Raw genomic sequence first — 15,957 nt, forward strand, 5'->3', positions numbered from 1 at the left:
TGCTCTCAATGATAATCATGTTGAAGACCTTGGTCACATAGACCAACAAGGCATCCTTCACCCTAATGTGCAAAATGATAATATGCAAGTTCCATTAGGCATGCCTAGGCCATACATTCATCAACCTCCTCAACAACAAGGCCAAATTCCAATGGGAATTCCAAGGCCAATGTATGCACCACAACCCCCCATCATTAATCAAGTTCAATATAACCAAGGTGTCCATGTTACACCTCAAGTTGCTAATCCACCACTTGCATTAAGAGATCACTATGTGCCTAATGAGTATAATGCACCCACATGCATTCAATTGCCACCATTTAGAGCACACCATTATGAGATTAAAGCACAAACTATCCAAATGCTACCTAACTTTCATGGACTTCCTAGTGAAGAACCTTACAAGCATTTGGATGAGTTTCTTGAAGTTTGTTCTACAGTTCGATACACAGACATGCCGGAAGAAGTTTTAAGGCTGAAACTTTTTCCATTCACCCTTAAAGATAAGGTGAAGTATTGGTTCAACAACCTTAGGCCTTTTTCTATAACTTCTTGGGCAGAAATGCAACAAGAATTTTTGAAAAAGTACTATTCGGTTTCGAAGACCAATGCTATGAGAACCGCCATTAGGGAATTCACACATGGGGAGGGAGAAACTTTCCACGAGGCATGGGAACGCTTCAATGAATTGCTTCGGAAGTGTCCTCGCCATGACATGCCTAAATGGCAATTGGTCCAATTCTTCTTTAAAAGCTTATCGGACAATTATAAAGGCATGGTTGATGCTTCAATGGGAGGTTCTTATATAGACCGGCAAGAGGAAGACGTGTGGCGTCTTTATGAGAGCATGAGTGAAAACTCTTTGCATAGAACATTGTCATCTAGGAATGGTAGAATTCTCAAGGTAGGAAGAGTGTTGGCTTACATCAAGTTGACCACTCAAATGATATAACCGCCGAGATGAAGTCTTTATCTCAAAAGTTTGATCAATTGATCAATCAAAACTCGGCGAATCAAGTGTCTTCCTTTCCTAATCATTCTCCTAGAGCTCAAAATGAATCATGTATGACTTGTTCTAGTGTTCTTCATTCTACTTCTAATTGTCCTCATGGACAAATTCAAAATGAACCCATTGAGCAAGTCAATGCAACATTTGTGAACCAAGGGAACAATCCTTATGGTAACCATTACAATCCCGGTTGGAGGAATCATCCTAATTTTTCTTGGAAAAACCAAGGGGAGGGCTCAAACTCTTCTCAAGGCGGTTTTCAAGGGAAATACATTCCACCTCCACTTCAAAACCAAGGATCCCAAGGTTCAAGACCATATAACTCACAAGGAAATCAATTTGATAATTCTCATTTTCCTAACCAATCATATTCTCAAGGAAATTCTAGAGGTTCCGCTTTTGAGGAAAAGGTTTTAAATGCTTTGGGCACTCTAGAAGTAAATACTCAATTGTTGCATTCTCATTCTCAGTCAATTGCCAAGCTAGAAACCCAAGTAGGGCAAATAGCTGAAACACTTAATGCTAGAGAGAAGGGAAAGATGCACGTGAATGCCCCAATCAAACAACAATGTGTTGTAGAAACCAAATCCTCATTGGAAGGGCATAATGTTGAGCATGTCAATGCGGTAACAACCTTGAGAAGTGGTAGGGTAGTAGAGAATCAAGTTAGAATGCCTAATGAAGAGAGTGAACCAGTACAACCTCAAGTTGTCACCCGTCCCGTTCCACACACTATTCCTTCTTCATTGCATGTGCATGATCTTGAGAATGAGAAGCCCTCAAATTGTGAGTTGAAAGATGATTTCCAAAGAGATTCATTGAAAACAGTGTTGAAAAATGTGTTTGAGAAAAGTTCTTTGAAAAATGTTATTCATGATTCTTCTTTGAAAAGTGATTTGAAATCCAATGAATTGAACAAGTCCAATGCTGAAAATTCTTTGAAAGAAAATGCTGAAAGAGTTTTTGAAAAAGCTCCATTTCCGGACGCCTTGGAAGGGTCCATTTCAAAAGAAAGGCAAAAGACCAAGAACAATGAGATAATGGATATGTTTAGGCAAGTCACAGTTAATCTTCCACTTTTGGATGCAATTAAGCAAATTCCGGCTTATGCCAAATTCTTAAAAGACTTATGCACCCAAAAGCGGAAGAACAAGAGCCAAACATCAAAAAAGGTGGTCTTAACCGAACAAGTGAGTTCCATTCTACAACACAACACTTTGCCAAAGTTTAAGGACCCCGGTGCACCTACAACATCTTGTGTCATTGGTGAACATGTCATCAACTGGGCACTTCTTGACTTAGGGGCTAGTGTTAACCTTCTTCCCTATTCGGTTTATGTCAAATTGGGCTTAAGTGAATTGAAACCGACGTCGGTGGTTTTACAACTTGCCGACCGATCCATTAAGAAGCCTAGGGGGATAATTGAGGAAGTGTTGATTAAGATTGATAAGTTCTTCTTCCCGGTTGACTTTGTCGTCATTGACACCGAACCGGTGCCCAATCCAAAGAACCAAATTCCGGTTATCCTTGGCCGTCCTTTCTTGGCAACCTCAAATGCCAACATAAATTGTAGGACGGGGATAATGAAGATTTCTTTTTGGCACATGAGAGTGAAGTTGAACATCTTTAACCCCACACCCAATCCATTTGACAAATTTGAAGAAGAGGTTAATGTGGTAGAGGAATATCATGATCTTGCTTGTGAAAGAAATGAGCTTTTGTGCATGAACAATGTTTCAAAGCCTTCATCTTCATCTTCAGCATTGCATGCCAGAAAAGTGATTTCGAACTCTTGTTGTGAAAGGGCGTGGAAGCCCAAGGAAGGTTTTGACAAAGAACTCAAGACGTCTTTTGAGTTTACCCCAACAAGTTCTTCTAAGAACCATTTGTTGGGAGTGACTCGAAACATCTCTCATCCCAAAAAGGAGGGGATGCATTGCAAGATCTTTGATCCGAGCTGAAAGAGCCCAAGGTCTTGCTAGAGACGTTAAAGACTAGCATCGAAATTCGTAGGATGTCAAAACCTTATTCCTCCCTCATTTCTATCTTGCATTTTGATTCTTGCGAAGTCTAGATACTGTTTTTGTGGTTCATATACATTGGAAGGAACTGAGTAAGGGATTGCATGAGCATTCAAGTCATTTTGAGCATTTAGGCATAATTTCGATCGATCCAAGTTTTGGTTCGATTGATCGAACTTTGGTTCGATCGATCCAACTATGGACTCGATCGATCCAGCTCTCATTTTGTACCCAACACTTAGAAAAATTTTGGACCTGCATCCAAACTCCAAAATGCATGCTCTCGGGATCTCCAAATTTTCAAAAGTTCGATCGATCGTAAACCATTTCGATCGATCGAACTACCTTTCGATCGATCCAACATGTGGTTCGATCGATCATGAGTCCCAACACTTAGAAAATTTTTGGACCTGCATCCAAATTCCAAAATGCATGCTCTCGGGATCTCCAAATTCTCAAAAGTTTGATCGATCGTAAACCATTTCGATCGATCGAAATACCTTTCGATCGATCCAACATGTGGTCTGATCGATCATGAGTCCCAACATTTAGAAAAATTTTGGACCTGCATCCAAACTCCAAAATGCATGCTCTCGGGACTTTTCAAAATTTTTCATGTTCGATCGATCGAATTCCAAGTTCGATCGATCCAAGGTTCCAACACATCAACTCTTGAACCCTTAAACTTGTACATTCTTTATCCTCTTCGATCGATCGAAATCTTTCTTCGATCGATCGAAATTTGCATCTCATTAATTTAATTCCCTTTGATTTTTCAAAATTTATTTCAAAAAAAAAAAAAATGCCATTAAGAGTGGAGACCTAAGTTCGATCGATCGAACTCCATCTTCGATCGATCGAACTCTGCATATCGTGTTTTTAAAAATATAACCAAGTTGGATCGATCACTTTGGATCGATCCAACTTCAAAAGGGAACCAAACCCTAGTCTCCCTCTTCTCTCAATCTCATCTCAATCCGGCCAACCTCCATTCCAATCATCTTCCCCATCTCCGGCGAGCCAATTCCGGCAAGGTAGAGCCTTATTTTCACCGCGGCTTCGCACCCTCTCTCTCATCTCATCCCTCTCGGTTTTGAGGTAAACCGCGAGCCATTTCTTGATTTAAAAGTTTAATCAATGCATGATTCATGATTTTCTATATTGATTTATGTTGTATGTGTATTAATCATCCATTTTGAAGCATCAATTTCATGATTATGGTATACATATTCACACATGCATTTGGCCGAACCAAATTGGGGATTTTTTATTTGATTTGGCATTTGGGGAGTGTTGAGGTGTTGAGGATGGGATGTTTGGTATGTAGATGGGCCCACAAACACGTTTGTGTGGGCCCCGTGCTCTAGATCTCACAGATCTGCGACTTTTCAGATTCAGCATTCGCACAGTTCGATCGATCAAACTTGTTCTTCGATCGATCGAAGTAGTGAACTTCATTTCACTATCTTCGATCGATCCAATCTTGTGCACTTTCATGCTTCGATCGATCCAAGTGTTGGATTGATCCAATTCACTTCGATCGATCCAACTTTTAAACATTTTTCACTTCGATCGATCGAAAATCTCTGTGATCGATCGAACTTAAAGTTCGATCGATCGAACTTTCACAGATCATACATACACACTCCATTCATCTTATGTTGTCTTCATGCTATCTTTATATGCACAATGCCTGTGATATTCCACATTAGATGCATTTCACACCTACATTGCTTAGCATGATTCACATTTCATCATCATTATAGATTCATGTCATCCGTATTTTGTCTATCTTATTTGGCATACATGTTTCTATTATGCACTTAAATTCTTATATCTGGCACTGACTTATATTGAAATTTTCTTATCTTTTTGCAGATCATGCCTCCGCGGTACAAGAGTACAGCCAGGAGATCTTCGAGGCCACAACGACCCCTATACGGCCCAGGATAGAGATGGTTGCAGAGCCATCTCATGCTCACGCGGAGCCCGCACAGGCTACTCCCCCTCAGTCCCCATCCCACGAGGCTGAGGAGGGAGCAGACCACATGCCATCTACATCCCAGGCTCCTCCAGCCTTCACACCATCACCTTCTCCTGTGCGCCATCAGGCAGATGCAGCCGCCATGCCATCACCACAGCCACCTCTACCGGCTCAGCGCCGTGACCAGTTGCTGCCGATATATGCAGCCATGACCGTGGCTTAGGAGTCGTACTTCGATACTGAGTACTTCTCCGAGTCTATCCTGACCCGGTCTAGCTATCAGGATATCATGCAGTGGGGCCTCTCAGCCATCTTTGCCCCAGTCACCGGCCTTGTATACCCGCGACTAGTGCGGTTATTCTTTCAGCATCTCCGGCCCTCGCCACGATCTACCGCGGAGATGATCACTACACTGGACGGCCACGAGATTGTCATCACAGTTGACACTCTGGCCCGTGCTTGCCGGTGCCCACACCGGTGTCCACCTGAGCTTGCAGAGACATACCCGAGGCTGCATAGGCCTTCATTTTCTGACATGGCTGTCTCCTTGACAAGCCATCATGCCGGTGGTCAGACATTCGCCACCAGGACCTTCTTGCCTGACGACCTCTGGTTCATTGACACAGTTCTTTTCCAGAACATTTACATGGCGGGCCACAAGATCCAGAGGCGTCATGACTACTTGACAGCTCTTTACGCTTTTTACACGGGTTGCTGGGTATCTATCCCAGTCCTCATCTAGAGCGTGATGAGGTTACTGTATGATTCTTTCATTTCCAGGAAGGACCCTAAGCGGTCCAAGGTCCTGCCCTTCGGACACCTCATCACGCAGATCCTTCTTGACCAGCGCTACAGAGTGCCCCCAGATGAGGAGCCCCTTGCACGGTCCAGCTTCTATAGGAGGAGCGACTGGAATAAGAGCTACAATGCTCTTGTTCGGAGTCTTCAGGAGCCAGCTGTAGAGGCAGCAGCTGAACTAGAGGAGGAGGAGTCAGCCCAGGCACAGCCGGCACCTCCAGCAGCAGCAGATATCGCAGCGGACGATGCACCAGTCGGTCCGGCTACCGATCGCATAGACATTGACCTGGAGCGACCTGCGGAGGAGTATGCCGATGCTGCAGATGATGCTGATGCCGATGATACCAGTGATCAAGCCGCTGCTCCGGAGCGAGTTCGGGAGTCTTCTTCAGAGGCATCTCTGCCTGAGTCTCCAGTTCCCACTCCCGGATTCAGAGCACGCTTGCAGACACTGGAGGAGGACGTAGCAGCCATGCGAGTCGACATCACTGCCCACCGAGCTGAGTTTACCTTTTTCAGGGCGGATGTCATGGCTTGCTTTGCCGATCTCTCCAGCCGACTCCCTGCACTTGCACCCGCACCTGCACCTCCAGCCACTGCAGATCTTCACGATTAGGCCTCCTGAGACTCCACTTCCAGTTGTTTTATGCTTTCATTTCTTTTATTCTGGATCTGTATTATACTGTCACTGTTACTGTATTATACCTTGCGGCCGGTCTGTCGGCTTTATTATTTTATTGATGTACCTGCACTTTATATTCTTTATATATTGCTTTTTGATTATGGATGTCTCTTAGTATCTCATATTTGTATGTTTGACTCCATCAGGTACACTACAGTGACTTCAGTGAGAGAGTGCTGCCCAATTTTTCAGGACACTCTTACACCTCTCTCTCTATTCTCTATTTATCCCATTTTACACTTGCATGTCCACTGTGCACTGATTATCTTATCTTGTTATCTAATGAGTTTATCCGAGTGCAAACTTTTCAGGACCACAGTTTATCCAAAGTTTGGGGGGGCCATGCCACCCACTTTGGATACTTCTATCCCAATCATTCATGTCTAAAGCACTGGTATACTCTTTCCTTTGTTCTCTTCACACATTGAGGACAATGTGCAGTTTAAGTTTGGGGGCATTGGTGTATGTTTCAGTGTTACTTTAAAATTCAAATTTTGAGCATGTCTTGTGTATTTGAGGGATATTTCTATACTTGGTCCATTTCTAGCTATGATTTTGATCTTTTGAAGACTATATTGCTTAAAATTTAAAAATTGCTTGACTTGAGAGTCCAATACTCCTTGTATGCCTTGAGGATGCCATTTAGGAGTAAATTTTTCAAAAGATTGATATATTTCTTGCATTTGTGGTCCACATCATCCTGATTTTGTGATTGTTTTGAGATTCATTCTAGGATTCTACACTAGCACCGGTGTACACTAGCATTCATTTGTAGGGTACATGCTTTGTTGATTATTGAATTGGTTATATCCCAATTGGGCTAGTAGTGCATTGAAAGCTTTCATTCTTGATAAAGGTGGATAACAACCCCTTTTCATTGAGTAGCCGGGATTCTTGCCTCATTAAGCAGTGAACTTCTCGCGCCGAAAGGTGGAGGGCCCAAACTCTAGGTTAATAATTGAATTGAAAAAAAAAAAAAAAAAAGAAAAAAAAAGAAGAAGTTGCAAAAAGCAATAAAAATGAGGACTTCTCCCAAAAGGTGAGAAGTGGGAAATGATTAGATGGTTGTTGTCTTGATTTGTAGCCTAGTTGATTTGAGTTTGTAAGTCCGTAGGGGTGTCTTAACACCTAATGCCCTAAAGCCATCTGGTTTGGGAGTCATTGACCTAAAGCTCGCTACATGAATCTTCTAGAAAGCTTAAGAGATCAACACATTGCATAATACTTTCATCTTTGATCCTCAATAAAAAGAAAAAAAAAATAGAGTGAAAAGAATAAGCACACCTAGAACAATAAAGCTTTAATAAAAAAGGTCCACTCTCTTATCTTGATGATCGGTACTAAATTTGTGTGCTAGTTTGAGGGTAAGGATGTGATTACTTCTCTAGTCGGCTAAGATAGCAACACACTTGATGCCGGACCTCTCACATGGATTCTAGACTTGTTTCGATTTTCATGATCATTTTCTTGATATGTGGAGGACCATACTTGCTTACTTGATATTGAAATTTTTGGAGATTGCTTGGAAATGGTTGAAAAATTGCACACTTGAGGTAGTTTTCTCCCAATGCTTGTTTACAATATTGGTGCCTCTTTTGAAAAAATGAGCTTAATGTTTGTGGGTACCATTTCTGGAAACCCTCACGAAACTTTACTCGTCTACTAAGGGTAACCTAGGGGTTTAAAAGGCTTGTTGCATATGCTAAATGCAATCGTGTTCCCTACGAAAGTGGCGCTATCATTTTACTTGCTTTCCAGTTTATACTTGTTTAGTTGTTCATTTCATTCCTTTACTTCTTAGTTCATTGCTAGGGACTAGCAATATTTAAGTTTGGGGGTGTGATGAGCACTGAAAAGTGCGCATTTAAACCCGGTAAACTTAAGCATTCTAGTACCTTTATCTATCTTACTTTGCCGTTTTAGACTTATTACGTGTTATTTATATTTTCAGGCACTAATCCCTAAATTGAGCTAACTCAGCCAAAAAAGAGTTTAATTGAAGCAATCCTGAGATAAACCAAATGAGGGAGCAAAGTGGAGAAAGCAAGGAGCAAAAAGGAATCAAAGTTGTGCAGCTGAAAAGTTCGATCGATCCAACTTAGAGTTCGATCGATCGAACATCTATGATCGATCACAGTACTTCTCGATAGATCCAACCTTGGCCTTTGCTGAAATTCCAAGTTCGATCGATCCAACATCACCTTCGATCGATCGAACCCTATTTTGTCCTATTCAAATGATTGATCTTATCCACAGCTGTACGCCTACCAACCACTTTTGTCCTTTTCCCCATAAATATCTTCGAAATATCTCAACCTTATCCTTATCCGGAGGAGTCAGACCACTTCGATTGATCCAAGATTCAGTTCGATCGATCGAACCCATCTTCGATCGATCCAAGTTAAGGTTCGATCGATCGAACTTCCTCCAGCGAGAAAAAGTTAAAGTCCAGCTCATTTATTCCGTCCTTCATCCAATCATTGGAGAATATGCCTTGCACGACCACAGCTCATCATAGGGTGTATTTGACCTACCTATATAAGGAATATGATACACTTTTTGGAGAGGAGCCTAGAGTCCCTTGTCACACATTGAAAATCATCTTGGAGGCTATTCTTGAAGAGGAAGAGGGGAGGAAGCTAGAGCAACCATTGGAGGAGATCTTCATCTACAAGGAGCAGCCATGGAGTTAGCCCTTGAGGGTTGGATCATCACTACCATGAGTGGCTAAACATCTTCTTAGGGCTAGAGTTAGCCTCAAGCATGCTTTCTATACTCTAATCTTGTGTATTATTGAGGGATTAGTGTTGTATGATACATCTTGATATTCATGTATATATAAATCTTGATTATTTCATGGTTTGTATGGTTTAATGCTTCCAATTGACTATTCTATTCTACCCATATGTCTATGTATGCTAGAGTAGGATATTCATGTGCTTATCTCTAGATTTAGTGTTTTTGATGCATGTCTATGTGTATTGATGCTATAGATCTAGAGATTATCAAGATGATATGCTTAATGAATGTTATTTTGGTTCATTTGATGGTTTATGCCTATTCTTGATGGTTTGTGCCTCTCCCCTAGTCTAGATAGCTTTATTTTCATGCTAGTAGTGTAGATTTAGTGTAGTGGTAGTATAATGTTAGATGGGAGGACAATCTACTCTTGATGTTTGATGTTCCATGCTTGTGAGTCCAAATGACATATTCCTCTAATATTGTGTTGCATGTGGATTATGAGCTTAATGAAGGATTAATGACTTGTTTTGATCTATTGTGCTATCCCCATGTTGTCTAGACAATATATGCTCTATTGCTTAGATATATTGTGTTCTTCACATGATGTTTAGACAATACTTACTTGATTTGTCATCCTTGCCAATTGAATCAACCTAATGCACACACACCCTTATCATATTGCAACACATCCATTACCCTCAATTGATCACTTGTTAGTAGTATAGAAAAGTATTGCTTGGTGGTGATCTCTACACCCCAAGACCTCTCTCTCTTGTTTACCTCATATTATTTTATTTAGTTGAATTCAATTTAGCTTAATCAACCAACCAACCAATTGTGTGATCACTTGACCTACTAACCCTAATTACCATAGTTCACAATTCGATACACCATCAAATCCCTTGGGACGATCCCTACTCGCCCTATCTATATTTTATATAGAGAAAGGTAGTAGTGGCTTTTTATAAATGTAAAACTTGGCCACCTCCTAAACACATACAACTCTCAAGCTTTGTTGGTTGTGGCGACTCCATCAAGGAAACCGACACCACAGTACGATGCTTGTTCGAGGCCCTTGGGAAATATGTATCAATGGTGCAGTCATACGCTGAAATATGGACTCATTAATATGAGATGCTTCGGCTTGATCATGTCGATTTTGATTAGCCAAAATACTGGTTTCAAGCTTCTAATTCATCTTCTCCATTTGAGCATATATCATTTGATTTAATTCCCCAGTCATTGACCTTATCTCATGTATTTGAGAAACCAAAATTTGATTTGATTCCCCCACCTGAGACCTTACTCCACCGATCTGTGCTTGCGGGGCATCAATTTTTTACATAATCGATTCCAGTACCCAACCCAAAGGAAGATCGGATGGAATAGATGAATCGCGCAGCATCATCACCAACGCCGAGTTACTGGTTCTCTTCGTCAATATTGTCACCTGTAGTCACACCTTTCGAATTTCTTAGCTTTGGAGGCATATTTACTATAATTATTCACCTGATGGGTCCCACCGGGTGTGCCAAAAATGTTAACCTTAAAATCGGCCGGTTAGAGCCGATCTTAATTTGATGTAAAATAGGCGTGTCAGAATCACTTGTGTGATTCGATTGTAAACAGTCAACGTTAGTCCCTTTGAGAAGGTTGACTTTCAGACGATGGAAGGAAAAAGGGAACAATAAAATTCCTTTTTTGAGTTCAATAATGCCTTAGTTAAAAGGATTTTTCAGTGTATAATTTATAGTAACGTATCAAGAGAATAGAAAATGGAGGAAAATAGATATAGCAAGAAAATAGAAAGAAATAGAGAGATGGAAGGAAATTGAGAAATAGATAGAATGTGAGATTGAGAAATATAGAAGGAAAGAAAGAAGAAATAGCAAGGATGCTATTCTTGGAAAAGCTTGAGAAAGCAAACAAATAATAATAAAGATTCTGAGGGTGCTGGACCTTTATCTCAGCATGCCCTTTTGTTTATTTATAGAAATTATTAGAAACAAACTCCTACCAATAAGTATTCTAATTACAATAAAACTCTATCTCATCACTGAATTTAAATTCAAAATAAACTAATCCTAGAGATAATTATCACCATTTAACTAACATAAACTAATCGATATACATTAAAATTATATAACTAAACTTATCTAAAAAATAAATACTAGCTTTTGATCCTTATCCACTAATCAATTCAAAGGCTTCTCCAACCTTAGCATGCATTTTAATCCAGGTAAACAACATAAACCCATTTCAGCCAAAATTACAGCCACGTCACTGCCAGTAATTCTGTGGAGAATGTTCCATTTCAAACCAACGCTTACTGCCACGTTAATGCCTATGTAATTTCCAAAATGGGTCAAAACATATAAACCCTAATCTCTAAACTTCATCAAAATAGGTCTGTTAGTCTATATCATGGTGGCTTATTTATTTGGTTTGGTCTTCTTCAAAGAGAGAAGACAACAAAAAAAAAAAAAAAAAAAAAAAAACGAATAAATAGTTGAAAGATTTCCAGTATGATACGAATTTAGAAATCGAGAAGATGGTGGCTTAATTAAGATAAGGGCAAGCGGGGTATGTAATAAAGATAAGGGCAAAATTTTGAACAAGTGGGGTATGTAATAAAGAATGAGTGGGGGTACGTAATTAAGATAAGAGCAAATGGGGTATGTAATAAAGATAAGGGCAAAATTTTGAGTTAGATAAATATTCAAACTTGAAAGGACAATTAGTAATTTTAAAAAAGAACAATACAATATATTCCTTTTAAAAGTTATACTCCTTAAATATGACATCTAATATAAGACCGATAGAATAAGATATAAGTATATAAAAAGTATATCCAAATCTTGAATTTGTTTTTTGTTTTTTTATTTTTTCATATAACTGGTGTGATATATGCCATAGGGAGTTTGGGTAAGATATGAGTTTCTCAAAATGATAATGTATTATTTAGGGTAAAGTACAGAGACACCCCGTCAAGTTTGCAAAAAGGACACACAAGTGAAAATTTGCCTATTTTTGAACAATCACACCCCCTTGCGAAATTTGTCATCCAAACAGAGCCTTAAAACGTGTGAAAAGCCCATTTTACCCTTCACTATTTTAGTAAATTTAATTATAAAATATCAAAATACATAAATAACCAAATTACCCTCAGCACCCTTTTTTCCTCTCTCTTCCTTCATCTTCCATTTTTTTCTTTTTTTATATATGCACGTATATGTATACACACACACACACACACACACACACACACACACATATATATATATATATATATATATATATATATATATATATATATATTTATCCACACACACACAAGGCGGCGACGGGCGACGGCGAGCTGTCGTTCTCGGGTTTGAGGTCACGGTAAACGATGCCCATGGTATAGAGGTGTTTGAGAGCGCAAACGATCTCGGTGGAGGGCGGCGGCAAGTTTGTCATTTTTTATGGCGAGTCTGACGGCGAAAACAGATCTGGGGCTCTATGTGTAGATGGAATCGAAGGCGGGCCACGGATCTAGAGTCGGCCAATATGTCGTTGATATAGAGGTGGAGGATGATGATGACGCCGAAGGTGGAGGAGAGGCGGCTCGCCATCGTTGTCGTTGCTCGTCGGACGGTAGAGGCGATGGTCACTTTAGCTTCCTCGTTCTTGCAGGTGACGCTCGTTGTGCTCATCTGCACCTTCTAAACCTTGCTTCACTGTTCAGTCCGTTGCCGCATCGTCATCGGAGCTTGGTCCTCGCCGACAATTTCAATCTCAGAGTTCGTGTCTACTATTCTGTTTTGACCGTCCTTACTCGTTGATTTTATGATAACCATAGTTGAAAAAATTCATACATTCATGCCCATGTTGAATTTGACAAGAGCAATATGCAGTGTAGTTTCTCGTCTAGTTCATCTTGATTGACAGCAGCCTATACCATTCATGTGGTTGTTCTTATCAAATTCAAACACTAAGAGTTTGAATTCGACAAGAACAAACGATCTTCAATTCATTGATGTATTATACCATACATACATGTGGTTGTTCTTGTCAAATTCAAACCCTATTTCTCCTCCATTTGGTAAATACACGATACTGCTTTTTGTTTAATTGTTTGATGTATTATTTATATACCATACATGTGGTTGTTCTTGTCAAATTCAAACACCTTTCCTCCATTTTTTTTTTACTTAACTTTTATCCTTTCCACTGTCAATTCACAGTGTTTGATTTTATCCCAAATTGGCGCATGCATTGGTTAATTCATCTATATATATACCTACATACAATCTTTTAGACCATGTTGTTGAATTTGGATTTTGTCAGAGGTAAAAAAAATTCATGCCCATGTTGTTGAATTTGGATTTTGTGATGATATTCACGGTTGGGTGACAGAGTTGGGTGGGTGGTTATCTGAGATTGCAGGTATCCAATTGAGCACCTAATCAAAAGATCCAATTTCATATTGTTTGGATTTTGTAGTGTTGGGTTTTACTATACAAAAATTTATGGGCATATATATATGTGTGTGTAATTTGAACCCCTATATATATGTGTGGCTTTGTGTGGTGGGCTGGTGGTGGTGGAACGATGGAGGGGAAGAGATTGCTTTTTATTTTTTTATTTTTTTTATGCATAAATTATTCATGAGGGTAGATTGGTTTAATTTATTATTAATGGATAATTTGGTCAATTTTTCATGTCAGGGGTGTCTTTGTCCAAAAAACTAGAAAATTTCACTTGTGTATCCTTTTGGCAAACATGAGAGGGTGTTGTTGTACTTTACCCTATTATTTAATTACTCAACTTTTTGAGTGTGTTCCAACCCTTTTTTTCTAATTTATTTGAATAAAAAATTAATAATAATTATTATTATTCTTATGCCTGATCTGAAAACTATCTATAGTTTTATTCCAAATATTTAAGAAAGCTAGTTGTTACGAATCCCAAAATGTCAGTCAATTGTTGGGTAGAAATAGACCCATCATCGTTTGTGTCATTATAGTTTATAAAATGTTGGACCATTTTCATTCCAAATGTTTAAGAAAGGAAATTGTTACCAATCTCAAAATGTCACTCACTTATTGGGGGTAGAAATATCGTCATCCTTTGTGTCCCTACAACATGTTGGAACATTTTTACTCCAAATATTTTTGAAAGGAAATTGTTACCAATCTCAAATGTCACTCAATTATTGTGTCACTCAATTATTGGGTGTTCGAGCGTATGAATTGGTTTTTTTCCTATATCATTACTTTTTTTTTTCCATTCCTTCGTATTCATTGTAGGTGCAAGAAATTTTTATTAAATACGGAATGTTTTTGTAGTTTAGTGATATCTCTTCTATCTTTTATAAGGCACCCAAAGCCTTTAATGGTGCTGAAATTGTCAACACATTAATTTTATGTTTTTTTTACCGTTTACTAATATTTTTCAACACAATAAATTTTTAACACATTAAAATTTAATGTGTTAAAACATACTTAATTGTATTGAAAAAACGCTACAACACAATGTTGTACATAATAGAAGATCTGGACTCAATCAAACTTTTTAAATAGTCTTTTTTCCTCCTCAAATATGTATTTCTATCCCAAGATAAAAGACACAAATGATGATTTGTATTCGTACAAATTAGAAGAGAAAGAATTGTTTTCTTATGAGGTAAGTGACAAACTTGCTGATAAAAACTTACATAGAAGAAAAGTAACTAATTTTTTTTATCAGAAATCAAACCCAACAAACTTGCTGATAAAAACTTACATAGGAGAAAAGTAAATCAAACCCAACAAACTTGCTGATGAAAACTTACATAGGAGAAAAGTAACTAATTTTTAAAAAAAAAAAAAAATCAATCCGATAAGAAGGAAATTCCAATATGGAAACAAGAACGAATCCGTAAATATTATTTCCTCCTCTTCTCTATGTATACTTTTTGATTTGGTTGTTTGAAGTTAGGAATCGTTGATTCAACTTAGTCAAGTTTGATAAGAATTTTTATTTTAATTTTTTGTCATTGATAAAAAATTCACATACATCACTTAGTTCATTTGGAGACTCAAATTCTCACCGTCCACTTTAAGATTTGTTTAGTTTAGTATTTTTAAAAAACTTCAGAAAACATAAAAATGATTTCAATATATATATATATAGGGGCGGATGCCCCCCCAAATCCCCAAATTAATAAAATGGCTCCTCTACCCCTTGAATTCACTAAATTTTATTTTGTTTTATACGTATAATTTGTAAATATTTTTAAAACACCCTCATAAAATTTATAAATTAACTACATAAAATTATTTATTTCTAAAAATGTCTTTAATTCTTTATTCCTTTCTATCAAATTTCTTTTTGTCATCTTTAAAAACTTTTGCATTCTCTTTCTACAATTAAAACTTATTTTTTCCTTCAAAATTCTCTCATATATTTTTTTCTTTTTATTTCATTTTCTTCTTAAAAAATTTCTTTTTCTTCTTAAAAAATTTCTTTTTCTTACACTAATACATAATTTATGTGCAATAACCTTCTTTTGCTTTTTTTTCTTCTTATTCATTCTTTATTCACTTATTCTATTGCACTATTGCTACATTATTATATTTTCGATCTGCTTAAAAAAATATATTTTATCAGTGTTAATATGTCCCGGAATTAAATTCCTTGCTCTGCCTTTATATATATATATTTGACAGAGGCACATCTTAAAAATTGAGAGTTTAAA

This window comes from Cornus florida, unplaced genomic scaffold, assembly GCF_030987335.1.
Source record: "Cornus florida cultivar Cherokee Brave unplaced genomic scaffold, ASM3098733v1 CherokeeBrave_3.0.0_Hap2_Chr09, whole genome shotgun sequence".
NCBI lineage: Eukaryota > Viridiplantae > Streptophyta > Magnoliopsida > Cornales > Cornaceae > Cornus > Cornus florida.